General features: G+C 40.5%; 2 long non-coding RNA genes across 2 annotated transcripts; one reads left to right on the top strand and one right to left on the bottom strand.

The window, feature by feature from the left end:
* The first annotated feature begins 220 nt into the window (after window positions 1–220).
* Window positions 221–12,442, top strand: LOC117546582. Its single transcript, XR_004569042.1, has 5 exons — window positions 221–633; window positions 711–1,063; window positions 10,483–10,627; window positions 12,134–12,199; window positions 12,355–12,442. It is a non-coding gene; the product is annotated as an uncharacterized LOC117546582 (long non-coding RNA).
* Window positions 5,981–21,349, bottom strand: LOC117546581. Its single transcript, XR_004569041.1, has 7 exons — window positions 21,244–21,349; window positions 19,892–20,036; window positions 18,320–18,385; window positions 18,101–18,164; window positions 8,569–8,725; window positions 7,656–7,739; window positions 5,981–6,216 (listed from the first exon to the last, which is right to left on the bottom strand). It is a non-coding gene; the product is annotated as an uncharacterized LOC117546581 (long non-coding RNA).
* Between the last annotated feature and the right edge of the window lie 437 nt (window positions 21,350–21,786).

Here is a 21,786-nt window from a genome sequence, read left to right as displayed (position 1 = left end):
TGTGAAGGTGGGAAACAATAAGTAACTTTGTTTATCTGCCTCGAACCACGCTGCAAGAAGAATGATCCCGAGACGTTTCTATGGGACAATCCCACTGTGCAAAGGTTTCCTAGTGTTTCTAATGGAATACAAAGCCAGTTAAAAAGCCAGCATGCAAACAACACTATTTAAATCATGATGATAAAATGAGGCTTGTATCTTTAACGCTAGATTAATTTCCTGCCAGGTTTTTTTGTAGCCATAAGTACACAAACCACAATCGGAGCATGTTCTGTTAAAGTGTTTCTCATGCATCGACTCTCCTGATTTAGTCTTATTCTAAAACTGAGGCCGGGTTGATTCAGTCTGACCAGTGTCAGCAGGTGGATATTGAAATGTTCAACTATGATGGTGAGTATGTTTTATTGAAGTTTAAAGCTGGTTTGTATGAAATGTCCTTGTGATGTAATCCTGCTGTTCTCTGTTTTGAGGTTTAACTCCATTGCATGCAGCTGTCTTGTCTCACAAGGCTGTGGTTAAAGAGCTGAGGACTCTGGGGAATCTGTGCTCATATATGGCAAAGGAGCTAGCGCAGAGGGCACACACACATACATCAAGACTCTCCTGCTTACGGGAGCCTCCAGTGGGACGAAGGTAACTATTCAAATCATTTGACTTTGGTACATGTCACACTTGTCGCATTACTTTGAAGCTTGCATTGTTTTGTGCAGGATCAAAAAAGTGGAAGGACGTGTCTTCACATGGCTGCCAAGGAGGTAAACGTGGAGCTGTTCAACATTTTCCTGGACCAGCCGCAGTCAGCTTTAAATGTTAATGTGGTGTTTTCAAAAACACTTCATATAATTTGTAAAGTTAAAATACTGCTTGCAGCACCTTTCAGGTGACTTGTAATGTTTGTTTATTTGACACTGTTCATAAAGTTATTTGAATGTATCACTTCCTGTCAATCTTGCATCACTTCCTGTCATGCTGTTAGAAAATTGTAGAAACTCAAGGAGGCCACATGTTTAGGCACTGTTAGGAGCCATTTGCATCTGCATGAAAAGACTGATCAATCAATGTCGTAAGTGATTACATTTCATTGTTAACATGTTGTAGTTCCTATATCAATGCTTATTTGATGGAAAGATGTTTAAGAAACATGTAATGTTATATTGTATATATTTACAATGCAACTAAGGGTGTTTGAATAGACAACACAAGACTAAGATCGTTTTGCATTCTGTATTTATTGTTACAGTTTTCATGTCATGGTGAAGGAGTTACCAGTAAAGTTTCCCAACTACGACAACGACTCTTTTTCTTCATTTTGAGTGGAGTTTAACGTTGTGTTAAGTCTGCGGCTCTTACGTCCGGATAAGAACATTATAGTGAAAAGACAGTAGAGATCAGTTTTTACAAAGGATTAAAATGGCTTCCAGAAAGAGTGGGAAATCATCAACCTCTGGAGGAAGATCTTCAACCTCTTCATTAACTAAATGCTCGTGCAAAAGCAGAAGCAGCCAAGGTTAGAGCAGCTTATGCATCACAACAACTAAAACTAAAGCTGGAGTCAGCTAGGAGAGATGCTGAAGTACAGTTAGAAAAAACAAGAATAGACGCAGAACTAGAAGTATTAAATCTACAGTGTGCCGCAGTAGCTGAAGCACAGGTTTTGAAAATGGCAGACGGTTTCAAAGTTAAAGATGAATTCCGAGCACCAGTCTGAAAATAAAATGGAACGCATCAGTGACTATATCCGTGAATAAAACGCACTGAAACAAAGTGCTCACCCCCAACATTCACGTGAAATGGGCCAGCCACGCATGGAGCTGGAAGAAGGATTCATACCTCAGTTGTCACCTGCTGAAGACATTGTACAACCACCACCATTAAGTAGCCTTAAAACAGAATTTAAAGGATGTACACTTACCTTTTCCTACCAAAGCTGACGGTTACAACCAACCATACTTATCTCAGTCATCTACTGAAAGTTGAAGGGGTTTGTCGTCAGGCTGAAGCTCGATGGAAACAGATTTTTTCCCTTGACCCTCAGCCAGTGGGTTAAGTGGATCGGAGTCACTCATTAAAGAGTCACTCAGATCCACTACGTCACCTAGTTTTCGGGACATCGCACGAGTTACAGCACACACAGGGAACAGCTGAACCGAATCCAGCTCAGTGGACTCAGACACACATGTGATCACAGCTGGATCATTAACAACTTCGGGTTACGGAAAAACTTTCTTCCCAGCCAAATCATTACCAAGGATCAACACCGTTAATTGGCAACCTTAACCACACCAGAAATAAATTTGGACGACAACTGAACAAAATGCAAGGGCGCACGCAAAACACTTAGTTTAACCCCCCATGCTGAGAACGGCAGGACACCACCACGAATAATCAACTGCTTAGCATCTGTGTCCCTCAGAATTGTGATGGGAATTTGTTTTCCCTCACGTGTCAAAGACACAGAACCCTGCGAAATAAAAGGCCTGAACGCCTCATCAATAGCGCTATCCTCCACGTTTGATGCAACGTTCTTTACAGAGTGCGGTTTGGGTATGAATACAATTTATAGGGGATGGCGTTTTTCTACCTGCGTACTGCTCTTTCCTTTCTAGGCTAGGACAGTCGACGATGTGGTGTCCTTGCTCACGGCAGTAATAGCACTCCCTGTTCTCAGCTGTTTTGGCGCTACCACGGGAAGGAGCTTTTACCCTTCTGTCACTTGCCACAGGATCACGGCAAACTGGAAGATAACAAATATTTTTGTGAGTTAACACAAATTCATCTGCCAGTACCGTGGCAGCAGCAAGTGACACAACTTTCTGCTCATTTAGATAGGTGACAATTTTCTTAGGCAGTTGATTTGTAAACTCTTCCAAAAGAATGAGCTCACGCATGTCCTCCCTGGACGTGACTTTGCTAGCTTGACACCACCGATCAAAAAGGCCACCTTTTTCTCTCGCAAATTCTACGTAGGTCTGGTTGTCTTTTTACCACTCCTACATTTTTGTCTGTATGCCTCATACGCTCGAAGGACTGTGGTCTTAACAATTTCGTAATCTAAGCTCTCCTCAGCGGTCAGGGCATTGCAAACTTCCTGAGCTTTACCTACAAATTTGCAATGCAACAACAGAGGCCACACTCTCTTAGGCCACTGCAGCATACCAGCGATGCGTTCAAAGGCATTAAAGTATGTGTCTACCTCTGTTTCCCTGAACGGTGGGACTAATGTTATGTGCCTACTCACATCAAAACTGTGTGTGGTCTATGGGTAGGTCTGCCTTGTTACTGCAATTGGACTTTTAACTTTTGACAGGAAGCTCGGATGGGTTCGGGACCAATTTGTAGCCCCCACCTATTTGATCACACCTATCCTATGTTAACGTATTCCGCATCCAACAATACCAAACAACGTATCATTCGGAAGGTGTTTTTGAAAAATGTCACATTTGAGAGATTTTCTGCCCAACAAAAATCTCCCACACCTTGACGCTGCTGAAAACATCTTCCAAATGACACGTTGTTTGGTACCATTGGATGCGGAATACGTAATCATTGGGTGTGTTTTCATATAAGGGGGTGGCTAAAAATTTGTCCCGATCCTATCCGAGCTTCCTGTCAAAAGTTATTCAAGGAAAACGGGATTTGCCTCAAACTCGGTGGGCATCCCTATAGAACCTGGTCTGGGTGATAGCTTAGACCCCGGGCCTACATGTGTGTGAAATGTGGGCCCCGTGGCGGTATGCCTTGTTACTGCAATTGGACTTTGAAAACTTGAAATGGTCATAAGTCGTTCCAACGGGTGGTTATACCCCACTTGGTGTGTGCGTAGGGTGGTCACATCTACGCACACACATCTGGACAGATGTCCCGCTTTGCGCGGGACTGCACAGCATTTTCACGACTTTTGGTGCATCCCGCAAATTGAGAAGATGTCCCGCATATTTCATTTTGATTGGCTAAAACGCTTTTCTTTAAAATCAGATTCATCCAATGGCTGTTGAGAAAGCAGGGAAGGCTATCATCACGGGGCTGTGTTTGCTGTCAATCAAACTGTAACACACGGCGGGTGCTCCCCCCGCGGCCCCGCCAAACAACAACAACGAACGCAGGCGACGCAGTAGGTTATGGAAAATGGAGGAAACTGAAACTACAGCTAAGAAGACACCGAGAATGCGATTCTCACAAAACGTGTTTGCTCATAAAGAGACATCCCACTCTATGGAGACATTCCTACTCAAACCAAAAAATGATGGCCACTCAGACAAGGTAACAGCAGCAGAAATAACCAGTGTTTACCATACATTGCAACACTCCTAATCATACCGGTCAAATGACTGGTAACAAGCTAGCGCCGACCATTTTTCCAGACTCTGAGATAGTAAAGAAAATGTCATGTGGTCGTACAAAAGCAGCGTCCATAATAACAGATGTGCTTGCCCCTGCCTCTGTGGAGAGTTGTTTGACAGAGTCAAAGACACCAGTGGTTCTAGGTGACAAAATAGCCCACACACTGTGGGGGGGGGGGCTACCTGCTGTTGCTGTGATGCACAAAACTGAAAGCTATTTTATTGTATTATGTTTCTGTTCCCTCCTGGCCAGTTTTGATTTGTATTTATGGTTTTATTTGTATCTATTAATTTATGGTGTGCCTACTTGTACCGGTAATACACTAGTTGAATTAATGCCCCGGCCACACGAGGACGAAAACGGCTAAACGGCTAAACGCATAGGATTAACGCAAACGCAATCGCAAAAAAGCTTCCATCCACACGCAATAGTCATCCGGATAGTGTCTGCCCACACGAGACCGCTCCGTTTAGCTCCAAGCGCTGGAGAAGCTGCAGTACATATGCAGGAGCCTGTACGTGGCGCTGTAACTTCCTCCACAAAAGCAGCGAAGAAGCATGGTTGTCATGGTTGCCCTTCTGTTTATTCTCCGCGGTGGGGGCCGAGGGAACCGGGCAGAGTTTTTCGCCAGTCAACGTGTATTAAAGTTTAAATCTTCCGACAAAATTATAAAAGTGCCGGTCAAAGGTCTTCTTTGTTATTTATTGAGCTTTAAAACAAATGAATAACGACTCTATATATTATAATAATAAAATACACGGAGCCTCTCTTTTTCCTCCCTATCTTCGGACAGCGCCAGTGTCTGTTTCATGCAGCAGCTGATCCAGTAATGAGTGACCCGGCCGACAGTAAAAATAAACATATTTATATCTAGTTTAGGTAGTTTGAGAGGTAATTAAAATAGCTAAGGGTGATGATCTGACTTGAAGTGTGTATTTTACTCCGTTCACCGCCGCATCACAGCGGGAGGAGCTGCAGGTGAGCAGAGCTGCGTGTCTCCGTCCTGTCAGATTAGACTTCACTCGCGTTTAGGTCCATATCGAGAGAAAGATAAATAATCTGAATTCAGTGTGCAGTTTACTTTGACGCGGGGGGGGGGCAGCAGAGGTGGGGAGAGGCGGGGCTATTGCCTCATCATTATCAGAAAATTATCGTATAGGGCGTACATACGGAGCCGTTGGACCCCCCAGAGCGTTGCGTATGCCGTTCTATCCACCTTGGGACCCGTTATCGTTTACGCAGTCGTTTAGTGCCGTATTCGGTCGTCCTCGTGTGGCCGAATGGTCTATATGACACTAAACAGTAACGCAAACGACCGTTTTCGTCCTCGTGTGGCCGGGGCATAAGAAGATGCATTTCTAAACACTTGAAGTGAATAATGGCTGCTGCCTTGGTTAGCCTTAGTTTACTTTTCTTTATTAAGATACTAAATTGTTACTGCATTTTTACTTCACTTTCTGCTCTGTTATATATTTGTTAAGTTTTTTTTCTAAATCTCTACAAAAGACCAATACACTACAAAAACAGAAACGTATTGACATAGGTAATATACATAAAGGTTTCAAATGTATTCATTGTATGAACATGTTTTAATTGGGGGGTGGATGTCACATCCTCTAGGGGGGTCCGGGGGTATGTCCATATCGTGCATCCCTACTTACAGCCTCTATGCTGTTGATCCGACTCTCCCATCTGGTATCAGACCATGATTTCAATGTGATGTTCACATGGCTTTTCCCACTGTATCACTCAGTGCTGGCCAGTCAGCAGGATCTGAGGGGACTGCAATGTTGGACTCAGATGGGCCTGGGCAGTCAGCAGGATCTGAGGGGGCTGCAATGGTGGACTCACATACTGTGCTCGTTATTCCTTCACCTGCAGGCAGGCAATCCAAACATGCAAAGAAGTTATCATCATCACCATCCTTATCTCTCGTCTAGAGCACTGTGTGGGTATCAGGGGCACTGCCTTAGAGTGGTTCAGGTCCTATCTGTCCAAGAGATCTTTCTCTGTTACGCTTGGTGACTTTACATCCTCTTCTGCCCCCCTATCTTGTGGAGTTCCCCAAGGTTCTATTTTAGGGCCTATTTTATTTTCCTTATACCTTCTCCCCCTTGGACACATTTTTAGAAAATATGGCGTCTCCTACCAACTTTATGCGGACGACTCCCAATTATATCTACCCCTAAGAAAAAACACTACCTCTCTGATGCCCCTGGTTGACTGTCTTAATGACATAAAGGCCTGGATGGCGCTAAACTTTTTAAATATAAATGAGAGCAAAACGGAGGTAATTGTGTTTGGACCAAATGGTGATGTCCCTTCCATTGACCTGGGTTCCCTGCAACAGTTTGAAAAACCCATGGTCACAAATCTGGGTGTCAAAATCGACAGTGCTTTTAAATTAGATAAACAGATAAACTCTGTGGTTAAATCCAGTTTTTATCACTTGAGGCTAATGTCCAAAATTAAACTGGTTTTATCCTTTTTAAACTTTGAGCGTGTAATTCATGCCTTTGTTTCAACTCGTTTAGATTATTGTAATGCACTTTATGCCGGCCTAAATAAGATTTCGCTGGCCCGCCTGCAGCTTGTACAAAACGCTGCGGCGCGGCTGCTTACAGGAACCCGCAAGTTTGATCACATCACACCAGTTCTGGCTTCGCTCCACTGGCTTCCTGTCCATTTTAGAGTCCATTTTAAGATTTTATTGTTTGTTTTTAAATCTCTTAATGGGCTGGCCCCAGAGTACATCTCCGACCTCTTACAGGTGTACACCCCCTCAAGGGCTTTGAGGTCGGCTGATCAGCTGCTGCTTGTAGTCCCAAAAACAAAACAAAAGACCAGGGGAGACCGAGCGTTCTCATCGGTAGCCCCCCCTGGAACGACCTGCCCCCTCAGGTTAAATTGTCGCCCACTCTTGAAGTTTTTAAGTCCCGCCTAAAAACCCACCTCTTTTCCCTCGCTTACCAGTCAGTCTGAGCTATGTCATACCTATTTGTATGCTTTTACTGTCTGTCCATAGCCTTTATGTGCCTTGTATTTATTCTTATGTGTGCTTTTTTTATCTTTTCTTATGTGTGCTTTTTATCTATTCGTGTAATATTATATTTTATTATAATGTTATGTTCATTGTGAAGCACTTTGGCAAACCCTCTGTTTTTAAACTGTGCTATATAAATAAAGTGGATTGGATTAGATTGTTATTCATGCTTCAGTTTTCATTATTTATCATAATAATAACAATAATAATAATGACAAAAAGTAGTGCATTAACGATTACACAGAGACCATAAATGTGTGGCAAAACTTACATTCTTCAGAGTGTGATGTACATGGGAGATCAGATGTTCCTTCTCCAGCAACTGGGGGCTTTTTGAGGTATTTCTCAAGTGCCGCTGGAAAATTATATGGTAGATATTAGCACATTACAAGCAAAAACATGTATATACAGTCAGGCAAAAATAACTGCTGCAATCTGCCTCAGCTGTATGCAAGTTCACAACTGGCCTATATAAAAGTTATGTCTGGACTTTGAATCAGGGGGTAGCAAGTTCGAGTCCCACTGCAGTCAGCATGTCGTTGTGTCCCTGGGCAAGACACTTCACCCCAAATGGCTCCTGTGGGGATTGTCCACAGTACTGAATGTATGTAAGTCGCTTTGGATAAAAGCGTCTAACAAATGACATGTAATGTAAATAATAACACATGCCCATATTGGTTGGTCAGCCTCACTTTATACAAAGGAGCAGTTATCCAGATAGCTTTCTTCTGGCTAACATTCACATTATTTCGTTACAGAAGCATATAAAACAAAGCATTGCACAATAATTAGACATTAAAAAGAGCAGAAAATAAACAAATTCTAAAATAGAATAGAAAATAAACAGAAAGATAAATATATATATAGGCCTACACACAAGTTGACCGTGAAAATAAACTATCTGACCAATTAAACACTATTGGAGGATCAATGTACAGCTATCACAATAGAAAAGTAGTATATTATTTACAAAAAGATTATATAAGAATAATAACACATAAATAAAAACTTTAAATCATTTGTATTTATCATTCTGTATCAGAGGCTCGCGGCTAGCATGGCATCAAAGCTGTATCATGGGCAGGCTACCTCCTTAGCTAGCTAGCTAGCTAGCTAGCTTAAAATCAAATGTCTTACGGTACAGTACATACTGACTTTTTTCTTTTTTACACAAGCCGACGTACCTCTGTCTTTGACTTTCGATTCCTCCTGTTCTTTTTTCAGTTTCCTTCCCGTTGACCCAGAAGGCTTGGACCTTTTCATAATGCTAATTGTTTGCCTCTTGCTGTTGCATCGTTGCAATCTCCGACACTTTCAGCTGGAGCTGTCGCGTCACTTTGGCTGTGAGCCGCAGAAGAAAAAAAACAGAAAACAACAGAAAAACAAAAGGACATCATACAGCATAGTTACAGGGTTACAATGTGCATAGCTAACGACATGTACAGGTACCAACAGTATCAGATTACATAGCATCTATCCAAGCTTTAAAAACATGCAGTAGAATCAAATTGCTCAGTTTCCATTCTTTTTGCAGACTGTTCCAAGTTAGAGGAGCTGCGCACATAAAAGCTTTTTTCCCTAAGTCAGTCCTAGCACTTAGCACATTTAACAAAACCACAGCATGAGATCTCAGGCAATAGCTACTTTCAACTCTCCGTGTGATCAGACAGCAGATGGAAGATGGTAGTTTACCTAACATGGCTTTGTAGATGAACATGTACCAGTGACTGAGCCTCCGTACAGTGAGTGAAGGCAAACCTGCCCTGGCATACAGGGTACAGTGATGAGTTAATACTTTACAGTTAGTAGCAAATGTCAGTGTGCTGTGATAGGCGGCATCTAACTTGATCAGGTTGGTGCATTCATATAGATCAGATCACCATAGTCAAGCACAGGTCAAAAGGTCACAGAGCCTTTTCCTGGCCTCAAGTGAGAAACAGGACTTGTTCCTGAAAAAGAAACCTAGCTTCACCCTCAGCTTTCTAAGCAGATTATTGACCTGAAGTTTAAAAGAGAGGCAACCATCAAGCCAGATACCAAGGTATTTATAACAGGCAACAACTTCAAATATTTTTCATTGCGTAGTAAGAATATCCAAAGTGGTCTCCAGTGTCTTTTTGGCTTTCGAAAATAGCATTACCTTAGTTTGATCAACATTTAAAAGAAGCTTAAGCTCAGAGAGCTGCATCTGAATAATGTTAAAAACAGCCTGTAATTTAACAGCAGCTTCCTTATTGGAGGGACATGCACAATACATCACGGTATCATCAGCATAAAAATGTAAAGTTGCTCCATCCACATTTTGACCTAAGCTGTTGATATAGATGGAGAATAAAAGTGGACCTAAAACAGAACCTTGTGGTACACCATTAGTAATGTTTAACCACTCAGAAGACAGCCCATCAAAGTGAACACATTGGGACCTTTCAGAGAGTAGTTCACAAACCACCCACTGCATGGCTGGATATACCGATACTGAATAGCCTCTGCTTCAAGATATGATGATCGACGGTATCGAACGCTTTGGAAAGGTCAATAAACAGAGCTGCACAACTCTGCTTTTTGTCTAAGATATTAGCAATATCATTCACCACTTTCATTGTCGCAGTGATGGTGCTATGTTGCTTTCTGAAGCCTGACTGATGTTTACATAGGATGTAATTGTTACTTAAAAATTCCTTTACCCTGCTCACTCACTAAGGCAAGGCAAGTTTATTTATATAGCACTTTTCAACACAAGGCAATTCAAAGTGCTTTACAAAAAATGAAAGAGATTAAGAAAATGGCATTTAAAATCAGTCATTAAAAAGACAAGCTAATAAAATAAACATTAAAAGTTTATTTTATAGGCTTTCAAGAACCATGGCCAGAACTGACAATGTAGAGATGGGTCTATAATTATTTAATAAGGTGGCATCCCCTCCTTTTAGTAGAGGCATACTATACATAATACTATTAATCTACTTTTGTATGTTCATTTTGACCTACTATACAACTTGTTTCATATATACTATGACGTCTTTTCTGATATTTTCATTCTATAGTCAGTACCTACTATACTGACTTCATGGTGTCTTTTTCTTCTCTTCTCCCCACAGGACTGCGAGGACATTCACCTGACATCAATGAAGACGGTGGCTTCTTGAGTTTCTGAAGAAGCCACTATACCATACGCGTAGCTGTAAAAAAAGCTGGAAAATGATCTGGAAAATCTGTCACAGCAGCCAGTGAATGTAGCGTATTGTAAATTGACTTTCAATACTTTTTTATTTTTCGAAAATCATTGTATCTTACTTCTTTACAAATTCAGATATAGAGTGGTGCAGTGACGCATCCTAAAAGCCGGAAGTAATCTGCGCATGGCTTCCCTCGGCAAAAAAGCCATGAGATTTCTCCATAGGATCTTGGAAAATAGCTCGAAATAAGATCTGTGGGAAACCAACCTGTTTGATAAATGCACGTTTTGTTCAGCCGGATAATATCCACATGTCTACCCTACTTTTATAATTTCGAATCATAAATCTAATCGATAGATTTATGATCTCTCACTATGACCCAGAAATAAAACGGCGACTGGACGACCTGCCGGTGAACGGGAAACTTACAAGCCCCGAAATGAGCGACTACGCAACAAAAGGCCTGCAATGTTCCACTATAACAGTCACAGATTGCATCGATCTAATCGAGGGTCCTAAGGAAAACTATACTACATTGAGGAAAACAGAAGCTGACTTCATTAAACTTGTGACACTGAAAGATGATTTGATAAAAAAAACACGACATCCTTAACTGGGACGTCACTGGGTCGCGAAAGAGGAGGTTGCTAGGAGTTTGGCGATTGGCAAAGTGAATCCACCCTGGGCAAAGCCTCCCCTGTAAAGGACCTACACAACATTTTGAATCATGTGCTTGACAGGCAGATTATGGAACTGGACACTCGTTTTAAGGCGGACACATACGGGTTTATGAGAGCCGCTGCTGCATTGTTGCCTCGGTCTACCTTTGGTGACAATTAATGAATTCAGCCTGCCAGCACACACGTTCCCATCTGTGTGGAAGTTGCAGAACACAAAGTGTTTGTTCAGCAGCTAAAGAGAAAGGTGACAGCGGGCATAACCTTCCCATCACTCGTGGAGTTGCTCGACTCATGTCCCATTGACATTTTCCCTCAAATGAATCGTGTACTTCGGGCTCTCGTCTATGGCGTTATTTTTGTGCCTCTATCCTGAGCACGCAATGAAACATTTTGAGCATAGAAAATGTTATTGAGCGGCGCGCAATTTAACATTTTTGAGCACAGAAAAATATATTTTGCAAGCACAATTTACTCTAAGCCCTCTCACAAACTCCTGCTCCGCGCACAAGCAGACCGCTGCACGCGCTCTCTCTCCCTCTCCACCCTGTGCTCGCTCAAGTTGGCACTGCGTTGCAAATGTGCCACAAAACCAACCAATCGGAGAACTCAAGGAGGTCCATTCTGACTGGCTTATTTCAGTTAACATGCGTTTTAGGACATATTAAGTATGTGTGGTCTTGAACGGGCTGGGCCCACCCACTCTTTGATATCTGCCTATGCCACTGTACTATACTATGACTTTTCTGATATTTCCAAAATACTACACTATGACTATTTCCAACATAGTCATAGTATACTATGCTATTTGTATTTACATTTTGGACTATGTTGTTTTTCCTGATATTTTCCACATACAGACTTCATGGTGTTTTTTTCTTCTTTTCTCCTCACAGGACTGCGAGGACACTCATCTGACATCAACGAAGACGGTGGCTTCTTGAGATCCTGAAGAACTTACGGTACTATACTATGACCATTTCTGATATTTTTGACATACTATATACTATGTAATTTCTTCTGATATTTTCGACATATTCTACTTTGTAGTTTTTACTGACATTTTAGACATACTATACTGACTTCATGGTGGCTTTTTCTTCTTTTCTCCCCACAGGACTGCGAGGACATTCATCTGACATCAAAAGACGGTGGATTCTTGAGTTTCTGAAGGACTTACGGTACTATACTATGACTTTTCTGATATTTTCGACATACTGTACGATGTTTTCTTTGACTTTTCGGTAATTTTTAACTAAATAAAATACCACGCCTGGTGTCTACACACTATACCGTGCCTTATTATGGAATAACATATTTTTTCCAATTATTTTGTTGCGTCTTTCATAAAAAATCGACATCGTCATCTTTAAGGTCCAAAAAGCCAAATGAGCAGGTCATAAGCTCTACGAAACAAGGATGTCTCAGGTCAGATGGCGCAGAGGGATATGTGACGGGTCAGAAGACCTGAGGTTGTGTGTTCGAATCCTCGTGATGCTCAGTGATTTTTAAAGAGCTTTACTCAAAGTGAAGAGGATAAATGCGCCCAGAGAACAGGTCTCCATGTACATGAGTTGGTGGCTATCTGGGTTTGTTCTCGGCACTTAGGCGCCTTAGTGCGCACTGAGGCGCCTAAGTGCCGAGAACAGATCCGCTGCTTAGCATGTGCGGGGTTCGAGTCTACTAGAGGCGAGGTAGCTAATACCAATATATCCAATATCCAAAATAGAGAAATAAAATAGGCCAACAAAATAGGTGAAAAGTAGAATAAATAGAGTTCCAAGATAGTGACCAACTAGAAAAGCATAGAGAAATATGGGTAATGTAAACATTGAGCTCAATTAGGGGATACAATAAATTAGTCTTTTCTAGATACTTAACTCTGACCGTTTGCACTATGACTATGTAATGAGTTTACCAAATGAAAGGCTTATCTCTCAGGTCAGATGGCTCAGAGGGATAGAAGACTGACCGTGAGACTGCAGGCTATGGGTTCAAGGCTTTTCAGGTGCAGTTGTCTTGGATGAGACTACAACTCTGATATCTGCCCATTATTTGTATCTGTCTACGAAAATACTCGCATCTCATACTTAAAGGTGGGGTAGGTAAGTTTGAGAAACCGGCTCGAGATTGCTAGAATTTGAAAATACACAACCGGAGAAAATCTAACCCCTCCTCCAACACACACGAACGCGCACATGACCAATGAGGGCACGAGATAAGTTTGTGCCCCGATGGAAGGCTGACAGGCAGGTAGGCCAACCAATCCGTTTAGCCGGGCCGGCTAAACGGATTGGTTGTACTTTTTACAGTATTACGGCTTCCACAGATGACATTTTTTAATGGATTTTGTGTCAAAGCACTTCAGATATTCATTGCTATCGGGATGTTAAGAGCATTCCATGGAATATAACAAAAAGCGTATCTCGAGCCGGTTTCTGAAACTTACCTACCCCACCTTTAAGTAAAAATAATAATACAGCAGCGTATGGAAATAAGTCAGTTTAGTAAGGCACAAAATGTTTATTTAAAAAAGTCACACTTAACTATGTAATTATTCAAATGTAACAATAGTAGTCACAACTTTTAAGCTTGTAAAGGCATAACAAACGGTAATTTAACATCACAGCAGGCATAAAAACACACCACAGATTATTTTTGCGGTATTTGAAATCATGTACGCAGCTCACGACGTAACTAGGAGTCTATCAGTATTACAAGTAAAAAAATAAAAAATAAAATTTTTTATTTTTTTTATTTTAATTAATTACAATGTTTATAAATTAATCTGAGGGCCCGCAAAAAGAGGAGCCGCCATTTGCCCATCCCTGTATTAGATAGTTTATTATTTAATACATTTATTCCTGTGTTTATGTATTATTTAATAATAAATAAACACAGGAATAAATAATGATATATATAATAATAATAAATGTAATATTATAATAAAATGTATTATTTAATATATTTATTACAGTGTTTATTTATTATTTGTATGTATTCCTTCATTTTTTTATTCCTATATTATTTTGTTAATTTATTCCTGTATTATTTTGATAATTTATTCCTATATTATTTTGTTAATTTATTCCTGTATTATTTTGTTAATTTATTCCTGCATCTATTTGATCATGCCTGTGTGAGATTTGAACCCTATTTTGTAGTCAGGTAGTGGACCTACAGTCCTTGACTCTAACCTCTAAGCTATTTTGTCTCACAAACTTTCTCGGTGAATCCCAGACTGAAGTATGTATCATTCACTAGAAAGTGCTAGGGCTCTGTGTTTTGAGGCTCAAACATGAGATGGAGATGTCAAATATGCAAAGGAACATCCAACTCTCTCAGGTCAAATGGCTCAGGGTGGTAAGAATGACGGTTGGTAGCCCAGAGGTTCTTGGTTCGAGTCTTGTGCATTCCAGATAGATTTTAAGGCGTCTTCACCTTAAAGAAGAAGTCAAATACAAGTAAAAGATAAGAGTTCTCATCTGCTCCAATGGCTCACAGAGATAGAACAATGGTTAGTAGACCAGAGGTTATTGGTTCCAGTCTTGTGCGTTCCAGATAGATTTTAAGATGTCTTCACCTTAAGGAAGAAGTCAAATACAAGTAAAAGCCAAGAGTTCTCATCTGCTCCAATGGCTCACAGAGATAGAACAATGGTTGGTAGACCAGAGGTTATTGGTTCCAGTCTTGTGCGTTCCAGATAGATTTTAAGATGTCTTCACCTTAAGGAAGAAGTCAAATACAAGTAAAAGCAAAGAGTTCTCATCTGTTCCAATGGCTCACGGAGATAGAACAATGGTTGGTACACCAGAGGTTGTTGGTTCCAGATAGATTTTAAGGTGTCTTCACCTTAAGGAAGAAGTCAAATACAAGTAAAAGCCAGGACTTCTCATCTGCTCCAATGGCTCACAGAGATAGAACTATGGTTGGAAGACCAGAGGTTGTTGGTTCCAGTCTTGTGCGTTCCAGATAGATTTTGTGCATGTTTAAGGAGAGTTAGTATCCTATTCACTCCTCCAATAGGAAGCTTCCTTAATTAAGAAAGTTAGTATCCTATTCACTCCCCCCCGAACTTCCTAATTAAGGAAGTTAAGGAAGCTAGTATCCTATTTGAAAGTTAGATAGGATACTAACTTTCTTAATTAAGGAAGCTAAGAAAGTTAGTATCCTATTCACTCCCCCCCGAAGGGGGGGAGTGAATAGGATACTAACTTTCTTAATTAAGGAAGCTAAGAAAGTTAGTATCCTATTCACTCCCCCCCGAAGGGGGGGAGTGAATAGGATACTAACTTTCTTAATTAAGGAAGCTAAGGAAGTTAGTATCCTATTCACTCCCCGCCCGAAGGGGGGGAGTGAATAGGATACTAATTTTCTTAATTAAGGAAGCTAAGGAAGCTAAGGAAGTTACATGTTACCCCCGAAGGGGGGGAGTGAATAGGATACTAACTTTCTTAATTAAGGAAGCTAAGAAAGTTAGTATCCTATTCACTCCCCCCCGAAGGGGGGGAGTGAATAGGATACTAACTTTCTTAATTAAGGAAGCTAAGGAAGTTAGTATCCTATTCACTCCCCCCCCGAAGGGGGGGAGTGAATAGGATACTAACTTTCTTAATTAAGGAAGCTAAGGAAGTTACATGTAACATGGGAACAATAGCATACTAACTGTAAACACGCACAAAATCGATCTGGAACGCACAAGACTTGAACCAACAACCTCTGGTCTACCAACCATTGTTCTATCTCTGTGAGCCATTGGAGCAGATGAGAAGGCCCGGCTTTTACTTCAGGTGAAGACACCTTAGAATCTATCTGGAACGCACAAGACTGGAACCAACAACCTCTGGTCTACCAACCATTGTTCTATCTCTGTGAGCCATTGGAACAGATGAGAACTCTTGGCTTTTACTCGTATTTGACTTCTTCCTTAAGGTGAAGACACCTTAGAATCTATCTGGAATGCACAAGAATGGAACCAACAACCTCTGGTCTACTAACCATTGTTCTAGCTCTGTGAGCCATTGGAGCAGATGAGAACTCTTGGCTTTTACTCGTATTTGACTTCTTCCTTAAGGTGAAGACACCTTAAAATCTATCTGGAACGCACAAGACTCGAACCAAGAACCTCTAGGCTACCAACCGTCATTCTTATCACCCTGTGCCATTTGACCTGAGAGAGCTGGATGTTCCTTTGCATATTTGACATCTCCATCTCATGTTTGAGCCTCAAAACACAGAGCCCTAGCCCTTTCTAGTGAATGATACATACTTCAGTCTGGGATTCACCGAGAAAGTTTGTGAGACAAAATAGCTTAGAGGTTAGAGTCAAGGACTGTAGGTCCACTACCTGACTACAAAAATAGGGTTCAAATCTCACACAGGCATGATCAAATAGATGCAGGAATAAATTAACCAAATAATATAGGAATAAATTATCAAAAATAATATAGGAATAAATTAACCAAATAATATAGGAATAAATAAATGCAGGAATACATACAAATAATTAATAAATATATTAAATAATACATATTATTATAATTATTACATGTATTATTATTATATATATCATTATTTATTCCTGTGTTTATGTATTATTAAATAATACATAAACACAGGAATAAATGTATATAGTTTGTTTAACATAAGATGTGAACAGTCATAGTACAGCATGAAGAGCAATATAAAAAAGTCATAGTATAACATTTCAAAAGATGACATACGACCTTTATTACATTTGATCTGACGTACTTCTTTATGAAATGTGTTTTATATACTTTACTTATTTTCAAGACAAACTATACTGACTTTTTTCAACTGTAACTTTAAAAAATGTTGTGACTACTATTGTTACTTTTGAATAATTACATAGTTAAGTGTGACTTTTTTAAATAAACATTTTGTGCCTTACGAAACTAACTTATTTCCATACGCTGCTGAATTATTTTTACTTAAGTATGAGATGCGAGTATTTTCGTAGACAGATACAAATAATGGGCAGATATCATGAGTTGTCGTCTCATCCAAGACAACTGCACCTGAAAAGCCTTGAACCCACAGCCTGCAGTCTCACGGTCAGTCTTCTATCCCTCTGAGCCATCTGACCTGAGAGATAAACCTTTCATTTAGTAAGCTCATTACATAGTCATAGTGCAAACGGTCAGAGTTAAGTATCTAGAAAAGACTAATTTATTTTATCCCCTAATTGAGCTCAATGTTTACATTACCCGTATTTCTCTATGCTTTTCTAGTTGGTCACCTATCCTATCTTGGAACTCTATTTATTCTACTTTTCACCTATTTTGTTGGCCTATTTTATTTCTCTATTTTGGACCTATTTTATTAGCTACCTTGCCTCTAGTAGACTCGAACCCCGCACATGCTAAGCAGCAGATCTGTTCTCGGCACTTAGGCGCCTCAGTGCGCACTAAGGCGCCTAAGTGCCGAGAACAAACCCAGATAGCCACCAACTCATGTACATGAAGACCTGTTCTCTGGGCGCATTTATCCTCTTCACTTTGAGTAAAGCTCTTTAAAAATCACTGAGCATCACGAGGATTCGAACACACAACCTCAGGTCTTCTGACCCGTCACATATCCCTCTGCGCCATCTGTCCTGAGACATCATTGTTTCATAGAGCTTATGACCTGCTCATTTGGCTTTTTGGACCTTAAAGATGACGATGTCGATTTTTTATGAAAGACGCAACAAAATAATTGGAAAAAATATGTTATTCCATAATAAGGCACGGTATAGTGTGTAGACACCAGGCGTGGTATTTTATTTAGTTAAAAATTACCGAAAAGTCAAAGAAAACATCGTACAGTATGTCGAAAATATCAGAAAAGTCATAGTATAGTACCGTAAGTCCTTCAGAAACTCAAGAATCCACCGTCTTTTGATGTCAGATGAATGTCCTCGCAGTCCTGTGGGGAGAAAAGAAGAAAAAGCCACCATGAAGTCAGTATAGTATGTCTAAAATGTCAGTAAAAACTACAAAGTAGAATATGTCGAAAATATCAGAAGAAATTACATAGTATATAGTATGTCAAAAATATCAGAAATGGTCATAGTATAGTACCGTAAGTTCTTCAGGATCTCAAGAAGCCACCGTCTTCGTTGATGTCAGATGAGTGTCCTCGCAGTCCTGTGAGGAGAAAAGAAGAAAAAAACACCATGAAGTCTGTATGTGGAAAATATCAGGAAAAACAACATAGTCCAAAATGTAAATACAAATAGCATAGTATACTATGACTATGTTGGAAATAGTCATAGTGTAGTATTTTGGAAATATCAGAAAAGTCATAGTATAGTACAGTGGCATAGGCAGATATCAAAGAGTGGGTGGGCCCAGCCCGTTCAAGACCACACATACTTAATATGTCCTAAAACGCATGTTAACTGAAATAAGCCAGTCAGAATGGACCTCCTTGAGTTCTCCGATTGGTTGGTTTTGTGGCACATTTGCAACGCAGTGCCAACTTGAGCGAGCACAGGGTGGAGAGGGAGAGAGAGCGCGTGCAGCGGTCTGCTTGTGCGCGGAGCAGGAGTTTGTGAGAGGGCTTAGAGTAAATTGTGCTTGCAAAATATATTTTTCTGTGCTCAAAAATGTTAAATTGCGCGCCGCTCAATAACATTTTCTATGCTCAAAATGTTTCATTGCGTGCTCAGGATAGAGGCACAAAAATAACGCCATAGACGAGAGCCCGAAGTACACGATTCATTTGAGGGAAAATGTCAATGGGACATGAGTCGAGCAACTCCACGAGTGATGGGAAGGTTATGCCCGCTGTCACCTTTCTCTTTAGCTGCTGAACAAACACTTTGTGTTCTGCAACTTCCACACAGATGGGAACGTGTGTGCTGGCAGGCTGAATTCATTAATTGTCACCAAAGGTAGACCGAGGCAACAATGCAGCAGCGGCTCTCATAAACCCGTATGTGTCCGCCTTAAAACGAGTGTCCAGTTCCATAATCTGCCTGTCAAGCACATGATTCAAAATGTTGTGTAGGTCCTTTACAGGGGAGGCTTTGCCCAGGGTGGATTCACTTTGCCAATCGCCAAACTCCTAGCAACCTCCTCTTTCGCGACCCAGTGACGTCCCAGTTAAGGATGTCGTGTTTTTTTTATCAAATCATCTTTCAGTGTCACAAGTTTAATGAAGTCAGCTTCTGTTTTCCTCAATGTAGTATAGTTTTCCTTAGGACCCTCGATTAGATCGATGCAATCTGTGACTGTTATAGTGGAACATTGCAGGCCTTTTGTTGCGTAGTCGCTCATTTCGGGGCTTGTAAGTTTCCCGTTCACCGGCAGGTCGTCCAGTCGCCGTTTTATTTCTGGGTCATAGTGAGAGATCATAAATCTATCGATTAGATTTATGATTCGAAATTATAAAAGTAGGGTAGACATGTGGATATTATCCGGCTGAACAAAACGTGCATTTATCAAACAGGTTGGTTTCCCACAGATCTTATTTCGAGCTATTTTCCAAGATCCTATGGAGAAATCTCATGGCTTTTTTGCCGAGGGAAGCCATGCGCAGATTACTTCCGGCTTTTAGGATGCGTCACTGCACCACTCTATATCTGAATTTGGAAAGAAGTAAGATACAATGATTTTCGAAAAATAAAAAAGTATTGAAAGTCAATTTACAATACGCTACATTCACTGGCTGCTGTGACAGATTTTCCAGATAATTTTTCAGCTTTTTTTCCAGCTACGCGTATGGTATAGTGGCTTCTTCAGAAACTCAAGAAGCCACCGTCTTCGTTGATGTCAGGTGAATGTCCTCGCAGTCCTGTGGGGAGAAAAGAAGAAAAAGACACCATGAAGTCTGTATAGTAGGTACTGACTATAGAATGAAAATATCAGAAAAGACGTCATAGTATATATGAAACAAGTTGTATAGTAGGTCAAAATGAACATACAAAAAGTAGATTAATAGTATTATGTATAGTATGCCTCTACTAAAAGGAGGGGAGGCCACCTTATTAAATAATTATAGACCCATCTCTACATTGTCAGTTCTGGCCAAGGTTCTTGAAAGCCTAGTGAGTGAGCAGGTAAAGGAGTTTTTAAGTAACAATGACATCCTATGTAAACATCAGTCAGGCTTCAGAAAGCAACAGAGCACCATCACTGCGACAATGAAAGTGGCAAATGATATTGCGGATATCTTAGACAAAAAGCAGAGTTGTGCAGCTCTGTTTATTGATCTTTCCAAAGCGTTCAATACCGTCGATCATCATATCTTGAAGCAGAGGCTGGCCACTATTGGTATATCCAGCCATGCAGTGGGGTGGTTTGTGAACTACTCTCTGAAAGGTCTCAATGTGTTCATGTTTTCATTTGCCCGACAATGCAAACATGTGTGTGTTCCTTGCTCGAAAACTTTGAAAAACAGATTTGGATATGGCCTGTTGAGGCATCTGGGTCTTTGTATGGACAGTGGACTGTACACTTGACTGTTGTTTTAAGGAGATTTGTTTTTGCTTGTGTGACAATGTGTGCAAGGAGGATGTACTTGAATTATTATTATATATTATCATTATGTCAGTGGTCTAAAATGGTCTTACAACAGTGCCGATAATATTATCGTTTATCGCAATAATTTCCAAGAAAATGTATCGTCCAACAAAATTAATGATCGTGACAGGCCTATACATTATTAGAGCCTGTAAACCGGAAGTGCTCATCCACTGACAACTACAGTAGCGAACATATCACACAGTAGATTAAAAAAAAGTATGAAATGTCATGGTACTTCTCACAGTATTTTATTTTTTCGAAGTGACCATGACTCGGGTGAATTTGACAATGAGCGGTTTGTTTATTCTGCCGGACTGTAGCAACTGTACCGGCGTTAGCATAGCTGTAAGCTAACACAGCGGTACCGTGTTTGTTTGATTATTTGTTCGCTTATGTGTTTGTTTGCTTATATTTTTCGCTTATGTGTTAGTTTGCTTATTTGTTAAGTTTGTGTGGACGTTTGGCCATTGACTGACCTTTTAAATCACAGGAAACTCTAGTTATCGCTGTGTATTCCCTCCAGTCACTCTTCCCTGTGCATCTCGTGAGCTCGCGAAGTTGTTGTGAGCTGTTGCCATTGCGTCATCCGTATCAGTCAGCTGACCTTGGCTATGTAGCGTCTCTGGCCAGCAGGGGGCGGGGCGTCTACGGGTCATACCATCCTGTGGGGGGGCCCTGGCAGAATAAACCATCTTCATGTTTAGTTTGTTATCAGTGAATTGTGCCTGCTAAAGTTGGGCTATTCATGGCAAATCATTGTTGTCATAGTCTTTGGAAATGGTCTTATTCTCATCTAGTTTACTTTATATTTATTGTAAACATTTATTTATAATAATAATAGATTTAATTTGTTAGCGCCCTTTACAGGTGCTCAAAGACGCTTTACAGATATAGTGAAGAGAAAAGAAAATGTATAGGCTATATATGAATGCTGATTTTTAAAATAGTTAATAGTTTATCTCACATTTTCGACATACTATGCCGTTTTTTTCTTACATTTTTTCCATGGACAAAACATG

The sequence above is a fragment of the Gymnodraco acuticeps genome, unplaced genomic scaffold, assembly GCF_902827175.1.
Source record: "Gymnodraco acuticeps unplaced genomic scaffold, fGymAcu1.1, whole genome shotgun sequence".
Classification (NCBI taxonomy): Eukaryota; Metazoa; Chordata; class Actinopteri; order Perciformes; family Bathydraconidae; genus Gymnodraco; species Gymnodraco acuticeps.
This window is presented reverse-complemented; position numbering and strand designations above follow the sequence as displayed.